Here is a 15,282-nt window from a genome sequence, read left to right on the forward strand (position 1 = left end):
TGGAGGTTGTTGCTATGGTGCTCATACCAAGGTGTCTGGATTCATTCCTCTGAACCGTGGTTAGTGCTTGTACATGTTTACAGCTTTGTCTGCCTGGATCTGTTTGCTCTATCAAAACTGAGACAGTGCACCCTACCTGGTAAAGAATGTGTTCTTGGTTTTGCCTTGAGAAGATGCAGAATAAATGCAATGTGAAAGAAAGATCTGCAGGCCTTTTTTAAACACTTCTCAGGTATTTTCATAGACTCAGAATGTGCATGTGCAGAGACAGACATGAGAGATGCTATACTGGCAATGTTTGCAAATCAGGGGACAAATTACTTAGGTTTTTTTGATAGCTTTATGAAACATTACAACCAGTTGGGTAGTCCTTGCCAGCTGACATCACAAAGAGGTATTCCTGAATGACATCATCACTGGAGCCTTTCAGGGGGGAAAAAAAAAGAAAAAACTAACACAGTGTGAATCTGATCTGTGCCATAGCTCCCAGCTCTAACATTAGTGGTCATCTTTTTTTGAATACTGATTTACTTTTTTGTGATGTCTGCACACAAGCATTTAGGTCTAAAAGATCAGATGGTCTCCAGTCCTTCCTCTGGACACAAGAGCAGAGGAGAAGCTCTAAGGAGTTCACAGCCCTTCACACACCTGAGCCCTGACCAGAGGCGACACGGGTGGCCTTTCCCTCTGGAGATGCCTCTCTGTCCAAACTCTCTCCTGCCCTTGCACACCCCAGTTGCCTGCACACACGCCATGGCACTCAGCTCCTCCCAAAGACATAACATAAGACTGATACCTTTTCCGAACACACCATCAGGTCAGGGCTCGAATTAGCGTTATTGTCCTCTAGCGGAATTGAAAGAGAGAAGTCCACTATGAAATATTCTGTAATTAAACTGCAGTCTGTATCATTTATCTGTAGCACTTCTATTAAAATGTTCATCCTGGAGTTGAAGCACATTTCAGTCCAAAGGTGCTACTTTTTCTGGTCAAAAGGTGCTATTTTTTCTGTAGGATGTGCCGGACTACACTAATACAAGAGTGAACACACACTCGTTCACTGCAAGAGCTTGTGTTTCTGTTGACTATACATCTTTTTCCTTGTAGTTCTCTACTATTCCTCCCTTTGTGAGCTGATGGCAGTATCTGTCATTTGTTTAGTAAGTACCATCAGTGAGTTTAGGTTGTATATTTGTTATCCTTCCTCCCTAGGTAAACCTGATACCCTGGAGAATTACAACTCAAGAGGTATTGTGAGAGATGTGCAGTTGTTCTGATTTAATGTGGCAGCATTTTTCTCTGTGACGTGGAAAATTTTGTCACTGAATAATCATACTTGTTCCAAAATAAAGTCTGCTTCCTGCTGATAAAAAAAAAATGAAAAAAGTGTCCTTATTTCTAAGGAGAGGATGACTGCAGAAGTGTGGGCTGCCTGTATTAGAGGAGAAAGGGTAGAACATCAGTAAGTGGGAATGAAGGTCTCTGCTGAAGCTCCTGGCCTTGGTGGTGCAGCCTAAGCATATCACTTTGAGTGCTTGCCTTGGAGCCAGCTGTGGTTTAGGTCTTGGCAACAAGAAAATGAGTGTGTCCTGGAAAGTTTATTCTGAAATGCCTTAAGAAAGGCTTTAACTGGTCCATCCAAAAGTCTTCTAAAGTTAGTGCCGTGTCCCCAGTGGTACCATAAGTTAGGGCCAAGGGGAAAACAAGAACTGAGCAAGCAGGTGTCATCCTGTCCCCGCTTGCAACTGTTTTAGCGCTCTGACATTTGGATGTGTTTTCTAAGTTTTCAGTGGGTTTCTCTTTCATTTATTTCTCTACCCTTGTACCCATGTAACTTTAGCACTCACAGCACCCTTTGGCAACACAGGTCTTTTTGCTAAGCAGCACATCGTTTTGTTTGTTTTGTGTAAATAAGAGTTGACATACAACATAAATAACAGGGTGCCAAGTCCCTTCAGAGCAAGTCTTTTCTGCAGTCTGTCCGTCTTCATCTCCAGCTCTGGCAAGAGCTGCTCTCTTGGGGCCATGTTCCTCCTCAGCACACGTGGGTGCCAAAGGAAGAGGTCTAATATGGATCTTAGCACCACATGGCATCACTCAGACTTTACAGGTTTACTCTTAGCTGTCTTATTTCTAAGCTGTCTATGCTCACTATGCTTACTGCACTATAGCTGTCTATGCCACTTGCAGAGAGAAGTATAAATTTCCCTTCTTTATAATAAATAATATGAAAATGTCACTTTGAAAAGTACCTCCTAGCAGTTTGGTGACTGACAGTCCAAGTTGTATCTCACCGTAGTTTGTTTTTGTATGGTGCTTATCACCACAGTGTCTAATGCTCTTACAATGCATCATCACAATTGCTTTCTAGGGAAGGATTATCTGTTTTTTTATGGAGGGAGAGCTGAGGCATTCAAGGTCTGGTCTAGCACCCAGGAAAGCTGGTGACGAACCTGTTTGCGAAAGGTCAAACCAGGAGTCTGTGGCAGAACTGAGAACAGAGTAACAGCTCCGTACTTGAACCTCTGGACCATTTTCTCCCTCTTTTTCATTATCTTTCCATTTTTTTGAGTGTTTTCACTTGTCAGAATTCACTCATTCATCTGCGTCTCTAAGAGGATTTATTATTAAAATATTTTGGCACCTGTCATGTATTTTCTGCTTAATGCTTTCCAAAATGATAGACCAGTGAGTAAAGGAATATTGATAAAATTTAATTTTCTCTGGAGATCTAAAGCACTGGCAACCTCAGGCTGTTATTTCTTTTCTTGAAGTAGGTCTAGTAGGGTAAGCTACGGTATTTTGCTACCACTTATACATCCTAAGTTTGTTAAAGGTTTTCTCCAGTGATAAATAATCCTCTCATAATTTGTTTTCTGTAGCAACAGACCATGTAAAATTGAGTTTTATATGTGACCAAGCAATGTCATATAGTAGTTGTCATCTCACTCTTATTTTAACTCTTATTTTGATTTTGCAAACAGAGAAAGGTATATTCTCAAAGCTCTTCTTTTGGTTTATTTTCTCTGCAGGGCAACCAATTTATTTTTTCTAGGATACTGGATGAGGTGTCAGTTTTAAAGTGTCATGACTTTCCCCCAAAATAGCCTACCACACTATTGTGAATTTTTTTTTTCCTGATTCAATTGAATAACTCCATTACTGTATTTATATTCTGTGAAAAAAATGTTTAGTAGCACAGACTTTTTTTCTGAATTCCTTTTAAAAATTGAAAACAGTTCCAAAGGAGAGCAAATGATGTGGGGTATGAGCAAGGATGATGGATTCCTGGATGAATATTGCTAAAACAGTCATAAGAAATACTCAGAAATTGCTAGCAATCACAGAAAAAGAGTTCATAACTCTCAGTAGAGCAGTCCTTGCTGTTAAATGTTACTGTAGATTTAGATTATACTACCCATGTATTTGCAAACAAGTAGAAGAGTAGGACAGAACTAATTTAACCAGCACTGTATTTTTGGCTAACTACTAGTTGGTTCCACTGAAATCTAGCCAGAGTGAATCCTGAACAAAAATGGCCTTAATGAGAAAAATCAATGTTTACCAAGAATTACTCCTTCTGAAATGTGATAGACCACAACCACTGCCTGAAATTTAATAGTGAAACAAAGACCGTGATTCAGGATTTCCTAATGACATGGGGACGCTTTTCATTCAATTTAGAGAATAGGTTATCTTTTTGAAACATATTTTGTCAGCCAGTCTGAAGTGCCTGGCACGGCTAGGTGTCCTAACTGCTGCCACTGTTCTGGGAGAGATGCTTGCCCCTGTATTTATAGAACTCAGCCATAGCAACTGCCAACAACTGAGACACAATGGTTTTCTGTCTTTTTTGGTCTCATAGTAAATTAGTGCTGAATTCTTTGGCCATTAAATCATGTAGGCCACTACAGATATTTACTATTAACTGCAAAACTGTCCACTAATCAATCAACTGCATAAAAGCTTCAAACAGAGCAAATAAATTGTTCAGATGAAACTATTACAAAATCTACTACAGCAGGAAGCTCATTTCAGTATTTCAGTCCGTTTAATTAAGTGGCTAATTCAGTGGGTTTAGGCTTATTTCAAAACACTGATCCAAGGACTGAATCTCCAGGTCCATATTTTTTATTTCTGTCATTCTTTACTTCTTCCAGGTCCCCAAATCCAAAACTTCTCTTAGCTGTAAGTCTCATTTAGCTTTGACACAGACTACTAAGAGTAAGTCATGCACACATTATCTTTCTGTTTATTCCATATAGGCTTAGATTCCTGGGCTGAACAATCAAGCAATTTTCTGATTTTCTCTGCCACTAGAAGCTAATTTTTTTCTTCTCTTGTTCTAAGGTCCCCATAAAATAGGTCGTGGCTGAAATGGAGTGGTGTTTAACAGCAAGCCATTCTCAGAGGATCAAACGCGAACAGTGACAAATTTGCAGATGAACAGGCCCCCAAATGCAAATGTTGGCATCCTAAATATTCCCCCTTAGCACTTTAATATGTTGATAACAGCAGTTCCGTTCTCTGTCAGGTCAGCTTGGGCTGAGGCTACATTCATCTAACTAAGGTCAGCAGTGCGGCAGATTTGGGTGGTGTCTCGAGCAGATGCTTTGCAGAATACAAAACACAATACAAATACCAGCTTTGGGTGTATAAATAACTGATAAGGCTTTGGGGGATAAGAACACTATTTCTAACCTTCCTTTTATTACATTCTAGTTTTCTTTCACAGATTAAAAAAAAAAAAAAAAAGAAAAAAAAAAAGGTATGCCTAAAATACTTGAAGTGCTGTTGAGCTACTCCCATGCATATTCTAAATAAATTGTTTAGCTGATGACTCGATCTAATACTAGACCTTTTCCCCATGTTTGTTGTAGGCTCATGTGTAACACAGGTCCCAAAATTGTAATTTAATGGGACTAGCCTGAGGGCAAATTTGCCGTAACACGGCACCAAGTTATTACAGTAATCAGCTAGCTGAGAAGGAGTGAAATGCAGAGAATGAGCCTATTTTTTCAAAAGTGCAGGTGCTTATGGAACCTGTGAACCATTGTTAACATTGCTAAGCAATAAACCAAGCAATTGAATCTCAGCCTGCTAAATAGGTAAAATAATTTTAAAAGAGTTGGAGTTTTGTAACTGTTGAGATTACATAGTGGAACTAGTTATAAAATTTTCTAACCATAGTTTACATTCTATGGGTTATTCTTGTATTTCAATTGCTTTTTGTCCTGAATTTCTAAATACCTTGCAAAAAATATTGATTTTCCTTGCTCCCAAAAGACAAAACACAAAGTTTTCCTTTGTCAAAAAGAATAAAGAAGTATGAAAGTTGTCTTTTAAAAAAAGTGTAATCTAACTTATTTTCTGAGAAAGTTTGGTTTCTAAACCTGTGTATTCTTCTAGAAACTTTCTGAGCAGTAGTATACTTAGAATTTCAACTGAAATGCAGAGATTTAATTCAGGACCATTATATCTGCCATAGGCTACTGCAAATTTCTGTAGCTGGTTTTCACCCCCACCTTTTTATCTCTATTTATAGTGAAAAAAAGATTGCTAATTTTATTTCTAGGAAATAAAAGATTAATACAGAATTAATTCCAGTAAAACCTGTGTAAGGATGAATATTATTAGAATATGGCACATTTATTTAAATTTCAAGAACGAGTGTGCTAACTAGACATCTCTGTTCCAAGAAGACTTTATAGAAGCTGCAAGAAATACTAAAAAAATAAAATTATCCTCTGAGGGAATCCACCCCCAGAACAAACTAGCCCAGTGATGGTACTGACTCTTGGTTCTGCTTGAGTTTCATGCTGTATATAAACCGACTCATCAGTATTTTCCCCATCTACCACATAACTCTTATGGAACATGAATAAAATGTGAGTATTACCTAGACACTAGACTACTATAGGAGGAATGTTATTGCTGATAAAATTAAAAAGTCTCCTTATCTATCTCATTGGAAGTGAGTAATTTCAAATTACATGCGATTGAAGTTCACAAGTGGTGTTTAAACTGGATTTTTGTGACGTGATCAAATGGAGACTCTGTTAAAGACTCTCCTGTGTATGTTACCTGTTTCTCTTTGGCAACCAGTAGCTGGACCTGTAACATCAAAGGACTTTGTACTGCTAGAACTGAGTTCTGCAAGGGCTCTCGCTTCTTATGTGTCAGATCTCTGGGTTAGTATTCTCTCCTTACCCATTTCCAACTTCTAGTTAGCCGCTGTAGATCATATGTTCCTAGGGGATATCGTAACTCCCCCGAGGCTTTTAACATCAGGGGGAAGGTTACCAGGACAGAATACAGTTTCTACAATAGGGAGGATGAAATCCTGGTCCATGGGGAATCAGCGGTAAAACTTGCATTGATTTCAAAAGGATTACAATTTTCTCTACAGCTTTATGATACTTTCTTTGCTGTAAATACCAAAAGATCTTCCATGACAGATGAATTTTAATTCTCCCTAAAAGGTACGGTACCAGTAGAATATGTCAGGTTCCTGTTGACCCTAATAAGCTAGGAGAAGAAGTCAACAGCATCGCAGCCGTATTGCTTGGAAGGAGTCAAGGAGCAAAGCTGTTCTCTTCGTCTAATGTAATTCAAGAGAGAAAATTGTCCATTATGCCTAGCTTATGTCAGAGTCAAAATCCCCATATTAGTGTTTCTGAGAACTGTCATTTGACTGCAACATATGGCTACAACTAGCATGCATGAGAAGAAAAACATAAAAAACCTGTAAAAAAACATGAGGATATACAAAAAAACCGATAATATGAAAAGGGTAAGATTTTAAAAGGGAGAATCAAAAGTAGTAAGCACAATGACTTGACATTAACAGTACAGGAGAATAAAATATTTTTCATCATTAGTTTTCAGCTTCCATTTATGCACCTTAGATGAAAGACAAAGACTAGAAATACTGTCTAATCTAGGCAAGTTTGACAGACTTAAGAGTACATGGAAGGACATGAGAGTTGTGTCCATGTGCACTAAAAATCTATATATCTAAGAGTTCAATACTCCATTGGTTTCCTTTGTGGAGCTTAGCAGAAATGTGCGATTCAGACAAAGCAATTTATGCTATCTTAAATGCTGATCCCAACAGAATATTAAAAATAGAAAACTACTCCCCAGTCATTAACCTTTTTCCAAAGAGCTTAAAAATTTCTTTGCAGCTGAATTTCAAAGTGACACTTAATGTAACTGAACACAGGACAAGAATGAATGCGTGGTAACTTGGGAAATTAGAACAATTCATTATCAGGCACACGGTTAAGAAAGTATTCTTAATATTGGCTTTCAGTGACAGTATAATGTCAGAATAAAACATCAGTGGTCAGATCCAGGATGCCTGGTTTTGCAGAGACATTCTCCCCGATTCCCTGGGCAGCGTGGGGGAGCAGGGGTTGGGGAAGGAGCGTCCTCCAGCCCAGCCAGCAGGTGTGTTGGTGGGGACCAGCATCAGCCCACAGGGGAGAGGAGGAGCTCGGAAAACCTGTATCTCTTCTGGGCTTTGGATCCCTTGCTCTCCTGGGCTGTGGTCCTTGCACTGTCATTTTTTTAATGAAGGATCAGCTCATTTTTTTATTTCAAACCATAGCCTGAGAAGAAGACGCATCTTACCTTTCGTTAAATAGCATCCACCCGCTAAGTTCAACACCTCCCTTAGGCTGAGGCACACACATTTTCATGCCTCAGGAGGGTGAACTCTAACCACCAGACTGCTGGAGAAGGCAAAATGGGGGCACGCTCCACATCTCATTTCATACAGTGCTGTTGTGTAAAAGGAATTGGTGATTTCTCCAGCTATAAGTGAAGGGGTTTGGTTTTATTCCTACCCTCAGCTTTTCCTTATCGTCTGCCTCTAAACATTTATGTGCAAAATCTGCTGCATGCTGCTAGGCGTGTTTGGGTGCTTGCTGGTGGGATTCGTGTTACTGTATTGTGTTCAGAAACAAGGATCTTTAATGCTTGCTCCTGAAGCACAAGTCGGAATCCTAAATAAGACATTAAAATTATCTGGTCATGCACTTGAACCTTCAGTGGCCACTGGGGCCCTGGCAGTGCCCAGGAATCTTTCCTCCTTGTGGATTACTTTCAATGTGCATATCTCAGCTTTGATAAAACTGTATAATAAAGCAAGATGAAAAGGTGCAATAGCTCTTCAGAAAAGGAATCAAAATTAGAGAAAGATGGGTGCTGAATACTTGCATAAAATACAAGACTGTAGGAAGTTAATCTTAACATGGATATACTTAAATGGCTATCAATACTTATCCATTAAACCTCATGAAATCACCATGAAGGAAGATTAGAAAATTGGGATTTCTTTCACTTCACTTCCTGCTGAATCCAGACAGTGATTAAATGAGTATGAGACCAAAAAATCCCACGCTCCTGCTTTACTTAGGGCCTGATAGCATCAGCCAGCACAGTGCTCGTTTCCCGTGAGACCAAAGCTGGGTGCCTGGTCCCTTCCCTGAGCTCCTGAGCAGCCGTTTCTCCCTGAGCAGGAGGCACAGCAGCAGCCCTGCCATATGGTTAAGCACCTGCCGATTACTCACAGGAAAATTGTTCCAAATCGCTATCTATCAACTGTTCATTTTCACAAGACACAGGACTGTCGTACCTCATTGAGCAGTACGTTTGTGGGGTTTTGCAAGTGTAGTTTTGTTGTTACCTCTTCTACCTTGGGAGGGACCCAGGGCTCTGCCTTTGCCTGCGGTTTCCCTTTCCCATCAGTAGATTTTAATGAGCTGGAATGTTTTTCTGTTGCAGAGTACCCAAGTCCCATGGCATTTGCTGTCTGGGAATTGCTGGCTTTTGTAAATGGTTTCTCTTGGGCTTTTTGAGACCAGATGCTGACTATTGAAATAATAGATGATTCTAAACAAATAAAAGAAAAACTGGGAACATTCAGCCTTCACAGAAAATGGAATCAAAGATGAGCAAGCCCCATTTCTTTTCTGCTTTTTTTTTATTCAAAATTAATGCACACCCATGAGATTTCTGAAGTAATCCATTCACAATGTGTAACCTGAGCAATGAGTACCTTCAACAGGCTTCTTGCAGGCTCCGATTGCCCCAAGATCCCAGGGATGTGTGTTTTTCATTCAGGGTCTGTAGCAGTGGACTGCAAGTAGGCAAAGGCAGGTCTTCCTACCATGCAGGTGAGACCTTTCCTTTTAAAACCTTTCTTCCAAGGTGAAGGTGGTTCTTCCCTTTCAACAACTCAGTGATTGGGGAACTCGCACAGTGTGGGCAGAAATATTTGTTTGGTGCTCTCCTCTGCCTGAGGACAATCTAATCCAGGGTTAAAGGAAAGGCCATTAACCATAGACAGAGGAAAGTTTTCTCTGTGGGGGCATTTGATAGGACTCTCACTGAAGCCCCGATGCTGCTGAGCAAATGAGAAAAGAGGATGCTGACAGTGGAAAGGGACTTTACCACATCCTGCTTCCATCTAAATCTTACCGAGGATCTGAAAATCTTTGCTGCTATAAATCTGGGATGCTGCTTTTCTCATTACTTGGGTAATAGAAACACTGACCGTAATTGCTAGCTATTAAACAATTCCCTGTAGAAGAGACAAAAACTTTCTGAAAAATACTGCTGTTTTTTAAATAAAAAAGAAAATCAGAAGTTTTCCACTGAGTTTGCTAAATTGCCTTTGGACTTTCAATTTGGGCTTTGTGGGCTCTTGTACCAATCCTCCTTTTTTTGGCACTCTCTAACTTTTCCCTGGTTTTCCATAACCATCTCTCAATAATATTTTTGTGTGTTAATCACTAGCTTGGTCAAGAAGCCAGAAATCCAGGATTTCCTTTTTGGTTTGCGCTGGTAGAAATTTTTCAAGAGAGCATGTTCTCTCAGGTAATGAAGATTTGCAGAAATCCACAGGTTCCAAGGGAATATCTCAGTTTCCATGAAATGCTGAGGGGAGCCTTTCCTGCCAGCCTGTTCCCCATCTCCCTGAGTCCTGGCAGTCCACAGGTGTCAGATTTCCTGCCCTCCTGTTTTGGAGGCACCAAAAGCCCCTGCTGTGGGAGTGCTTTGATTGTTTTGCAGTGAACAAATGGACCTTCTGGTCCCAAAATGATGTTTTTGGAAAAATATCTTCCTGGTAGCTGGTGAACTCTAATCATACAGTACCTCATTCGCACTCACATCTTTCCTCAGCAAGTCTGGGAGCATTGGCTCTGTTGCACAGACCTCTGTTCCCAGTAGCTGCATTTCTCCTTATTTCCTTTTATTTTTCCATGGGAACTAGAGAGGGATGAGATGTACTTTGCTGGAGGATTCACAGGGTTTCTAACACCAGAGGGACATTGAGAAGTCTGGTCTCTGAAAGGGAATATGACCCACTGGGCACCAACTCTTCCATCCACTCCTCAAGAATCTGCTTTGTCCTGCCCTGTCAGACCCACTTTCATCCCAGGTCTCTCCCTGCCCTTGCTCCTTGTGAATTTACTCTCCTTCTCACTTACTCATCCCTGGGCTCCTTCATCTGTGCTGCCTCTCCCTGCCTGAGCTCTGCCAGCAGTCCCAGGCTCCCAGTCTTGCCAGTCTCTTGGCTGTGTCCCAACCCGAATCTCCAGCTCAGTCTCCTTGTGTAATCTCCGACTGTAGCCTGCTTCCTTGGTTTTCTCTTTCTCTTTTCCCACACAGCTTTTCTGCCCAGGCCCTTTCAGTTCTTCTTCTGCTTCACCACCACTACCTTTGCTCCTTCTCCTCCACAGGTACTGGTCCAGCTCTCTTGGTTCACAAACACAACATGGCAGCATTGAGTGAACCAGATGCCAAAGAAGGTTTTGGTATCATACACCATTTTGGTTTTAAGTTTCTTAGCATTTTACTGAATTTGATGCAACACACTAATGGGTCTTGTTATCATAGAGAGGATCAAGCGCTCTGCGACCTGTGTCCCTTCTGCCCAGGATACTGGCAGTAACTTGGTTTTAATTGGGTACAAAATCTATCACAGGAATAGATTAAACTGAGATCTTGAGAGCTGCTTGTGGCTGAGGCTGTAGAGCACTTGGCTTTGATTTTACCTGACAGTTTAGACACCGTGAACTTGGGATCACGCTCAGGTGCCGTGTGTGTTTGGACTGTGCCTTTGCAGAGAAGCCCAGACTTTGGGCTGTGATGATTTCCTTGCATCAGCTTGCAGCTGTGAAGGCAAATTCTTTAAAGGTGAGTAAAGCAACATATAGTTCTCTATCTTCATTCTCAGAAAGGGGGGGAATGGAGAAAACTAAAATTCTCTTAAAAATAAATCAACTTGAGCCATATACCAGACTTGGATAGAATATTAATCAGTGAGTGGTTAAAATTAGAGAAAGAATTAAGCTATGGAAAATACGAAGTGGTAGGCAAGGGACCAAAACAGATTTCCAATATAAATGATGTTTGTCTATGCATCTGTTCGTGTTCAGTAATAAGCAAAAGACTTGAGTTTTTCATTATTGGTCGTCTTTCCTTTAGATGTATTGTTGGGAGGGACTCCATTCTGCCCTTTTCTAGCAGACACTGATGGCTATTTAACAAGGTTAATATCAGTCATGATAATTACCGTCAACATGTCAGAAGAAAACATTTTGATAGATTTCTGTTCAGCAGTTTTTACCTTTTACCTTGAAAGTAAGAGAAAATGCTTCAGCTGACACTTGCTTTTATGTTGCTGCTTTGATTTTCTGATGGAAATGGATCTATAATAGCACTAGTAGCTTCCCTTGCATCCTTTACATTGAAGAGACCTTTTCCGGTAACATGATTTCTTGATAAAAGAACCAGGGACATAGTGCTCCTTACTCTGGGCCCCCTCCACATTCCTCTCTTTCCCCTACATTTTGTTGTTGATGCACTACCTTACAGGCTGGCTGAATGGTGTTCACTTGCCAATTTGTTTTTGCAGCAAATGGAATGAATTTTCTTAGCCTTATGTGCCTCATCTTCCCCTGTGATACACACTTCTGTCCTTTTGGCAAAATAAAATTCTGCCTGAGTGTTAATGAAGAGCTCTTGCCAATTGCATTTTGTGTTAAAAAACCATTTCCCCTCTCACCCCACCCACTATGCCAAATTCTTCATGCAACAAAAGGGATCATTCAATGTAATTGTGTTTTGAATAATGTAAATTCAAAAGCAAGCTTCATTTCCAGTATGTCTTAAAACCAGGAGATATATGTTTTTAAATGTGCTTTCATAAAATGGTTGGACTTTCCTAAAGAAAATGTTTGCCATCTAAGAAACAGTATAGTGAAAGGCAAATACCAAAACATACAGACATTAAGATTTGTTGGAGCAAATAATTTTCTTCCAACGAATGTGGAAAAAAATGCCTGAAATACATCAAAGCTAACACTGAAATGGAATTCATTCTCATTTTAAAAAGATGGAACTGAGAAGTGTTCCGGTCTCTCAGGATCCTGAATTACAGTTTGAACACTTTCATATGAATACTGATTAGAGAGCAATAACTTTTTGTCCTGTAGCTGATCTTGAGAGCAAGTAACATAGATGTGGAACTTGAACAGCATGTATTTATCGCTTTTTTTAATTTTATGTTGAGTGTACTACTTGCATTGTGGTCTACTTTACAGTCCTCTATATAATGGTATCTTGTTTTCTTTCATAGCTCCCCCCCGCCCCCAGTTGAAGATTTGTAAGATGGTCATGTTAATCTTGAACTGTTCAGAGACTGGGAAAAAAGAAAGCCATGTTTATTTCTACTGTCTGGCCGCTGTCCTAGAAGGACGTATTTCAAGCTTTAGAAAGTTTCAAACTCAAACTCATTTCTGGATGAATTTTCTCAGTGTTAAGTTGTCACAGGTATTGCTGGTCTAGGAGTATATTATCTGTAGGACAGCCGTAGATCTGAGCTAGATGGAGGCCCCATTGCCTCAAGAAAGGTAATGACTTTTAGACATACGACAGTGCTTAGGACATTTGACTGGCGAGCTCTGTATGTCTGACACAGCTGCTCGGCTCCCTGAGGTGCTCGTGAGGTCTCCCTCTGAAGTACCCTGAGGTCTCCCTCTGAAGTAAAAGAAAAGAGTAGGCTCTAAGGACATGGTTCTGGATTCCCCTGGGCTCTGTGGTTCAGGCATCTAAATTTACAACACTTGAATATTTTAGCCACTCAAGTCCCTTGTTAGAGCTACCTCATAATTCTGGATCCAGAAGATCCAGCTAAGCATGGGCTCAGGAAGGCTTATTTTAGGAAGACACGGGATTTAAAAACAAAACTCTATCAGGTTCCAAATATTGGGCCAGAGTGTTTTTCCATCTCCTAGAAGCACTCCCTTCTCTCCAGCCTATTCTAAATACATTTCTGTCTTTTCTGGCAGGAAATCTGCAGATCTCAAATCTCCAGAGAGAAAGCAAGAAAGATTTTATTTTTGAGCACACTTGCAGATGTGGCTGCACTATATCTCATTACATTTAAGAGCATTATTTAGCTTGCAGATTGAGGCTTCTGCCACCCATTGACAGGAAAAAACTGCTTTTTATGCTACAAATGTTTTCCTATGCATGTTTTCCTATCCATGTTTTGACTTGTCACTTGTAAAGGGATATATATTCCAAAGCTGTTGGTGAACATGAGGCAGCTGAACTAACAAGTATCTCTCACAGGCAATCCTTTTAATTACAGATTAATATGTATATGCCACATAACGAGCATATCACAGTGTAAAAGATCACAGGGATGGCTGCATTATTTCTATGGAAAGAGTTTTGGAATAAATATCTTCAAGAACAATACAAGCATATTTTCAGCAGGTAATACATTTTAAATCTTATAATGTTCATTTGTGAACTGACTTAAACAGTTCATGGGAAGTGAGAAAAGTTTTTATTTGAAGTGTGCTAAATGGAAAAGCCTTAATTTGTTATTCTCAGCTAGTACAAATAAAGTAAGTACTCCTTTTTCATCAAGGAGAAAAATACAATTAATCTGTTCATACATATGTATGCTCTTCAAGAAAAGCAGGCATATATCCCTGGTATAGATACTGGCTCAGTAAACCAATAGTCTTGGTCCTGTCAATGAGAGATGGCAGTACAACAGGGTGGAAGGTGAAAATCAGTATTGACACAAGTCAAGGTTGGAAGGGGCAAGCTCAGGGAGTTGTATGCATTGCTGTAATACAAATATGGTAAAACTATGCAATAAAATAGCCCAACGCTTTGTTGTCTACGTAGCTGCTCAAGGCATACCAATACTCAAAAAAAATAATAATCTTTAACTCCTTAAAAAAACCTTTTCCCAAGACCCTACTGTAGTATGAAACATGATAGTATGAAATACTAGCAAGTTCATGAATCTTAAAAATGATAATGCAGCCTCAATAACTTTCAATAACTTCCTCAATAAATTCCAATCCTGGTGGGGCAATTGTAAACAATCTGAGCAGTTCACAGAGAAGTTTTTCCAGAGCAGGACAGCACGATCTCTTAGAGACACAGAGAGCTCCATTTGTGTGGAAAGATTGAAAACCCGGTGAGGGGAAAACACAGGAGGGTGTTTGTCTTCTGTGTTGCCAGGGAAATGTTTGTGTATTTAAAAAGGAGATGAATAACAGTGAGGATAATATGAAGCAATGAAGGATCCAGAAAAGGCTAGTTGTGTGGTCCTATTCATTTTCAAAACAGAAAAAAAAGAAGTGGAATAAAATTAAAGACTGATAATATGAAATGGTATTATTTTTTTAAATACAGTTCACATAGTTTGACCTGTAGGATTCAATGTCACTACTACAAGCTTTAGTAGATACTTTATCTTGAAGAAAATAATGAGAAGAAGGTGATGAAAGTTACTGCTATAATATGAGAGCACACTATCCATTATGTACATTTAGGGGCATTTGTCTGCCCAGATTGAGCGATTATGCCTCTCATTTGCAAAAAAGCTATGTTGCTTATTCACATAACTGCCTATAAAATGGCAAAAACAAGTTTCAGAAATCTCTTTAAAATACATCTTGCTTTGCTGGTTGTCTTGCTCTATTTATTTAGGTTTTTTTCTTTTTTGTTAGCTGTTCAGTATTAATGGGTGCCTCTCTGAAAAATGTAAAATTAAGCCTGGTACTGCAGGAAGAGGAATGCTGTCTACGAGAAAACCCTCTGAAACACTCGGACCAGTGGACTTGGTGAGGTTTCAGTAGGCTCTAAGCATTTCCAAGACCTTTAATTCCTGGAGTTTGTGACTCATCTAACAGTAGTATAGGTGGAAAACTGGGTCTTTTGTCTGACAGGTCCGTTGGT

Source organism: Buteo buteo, chromosome 1 (genome assembly GCF_964188355.1).
Source record: "Buteo buteo chromosome 1, bButBut1.hap1.1, whole genome shotgun sequence".
NCBI classification, from domain to species: domain Eukaryota; kingdom Metazoa; phylum Chordata; class Aves; order Accipitriformes; family Accipitridae; genus Buteo; species Buteo buteo.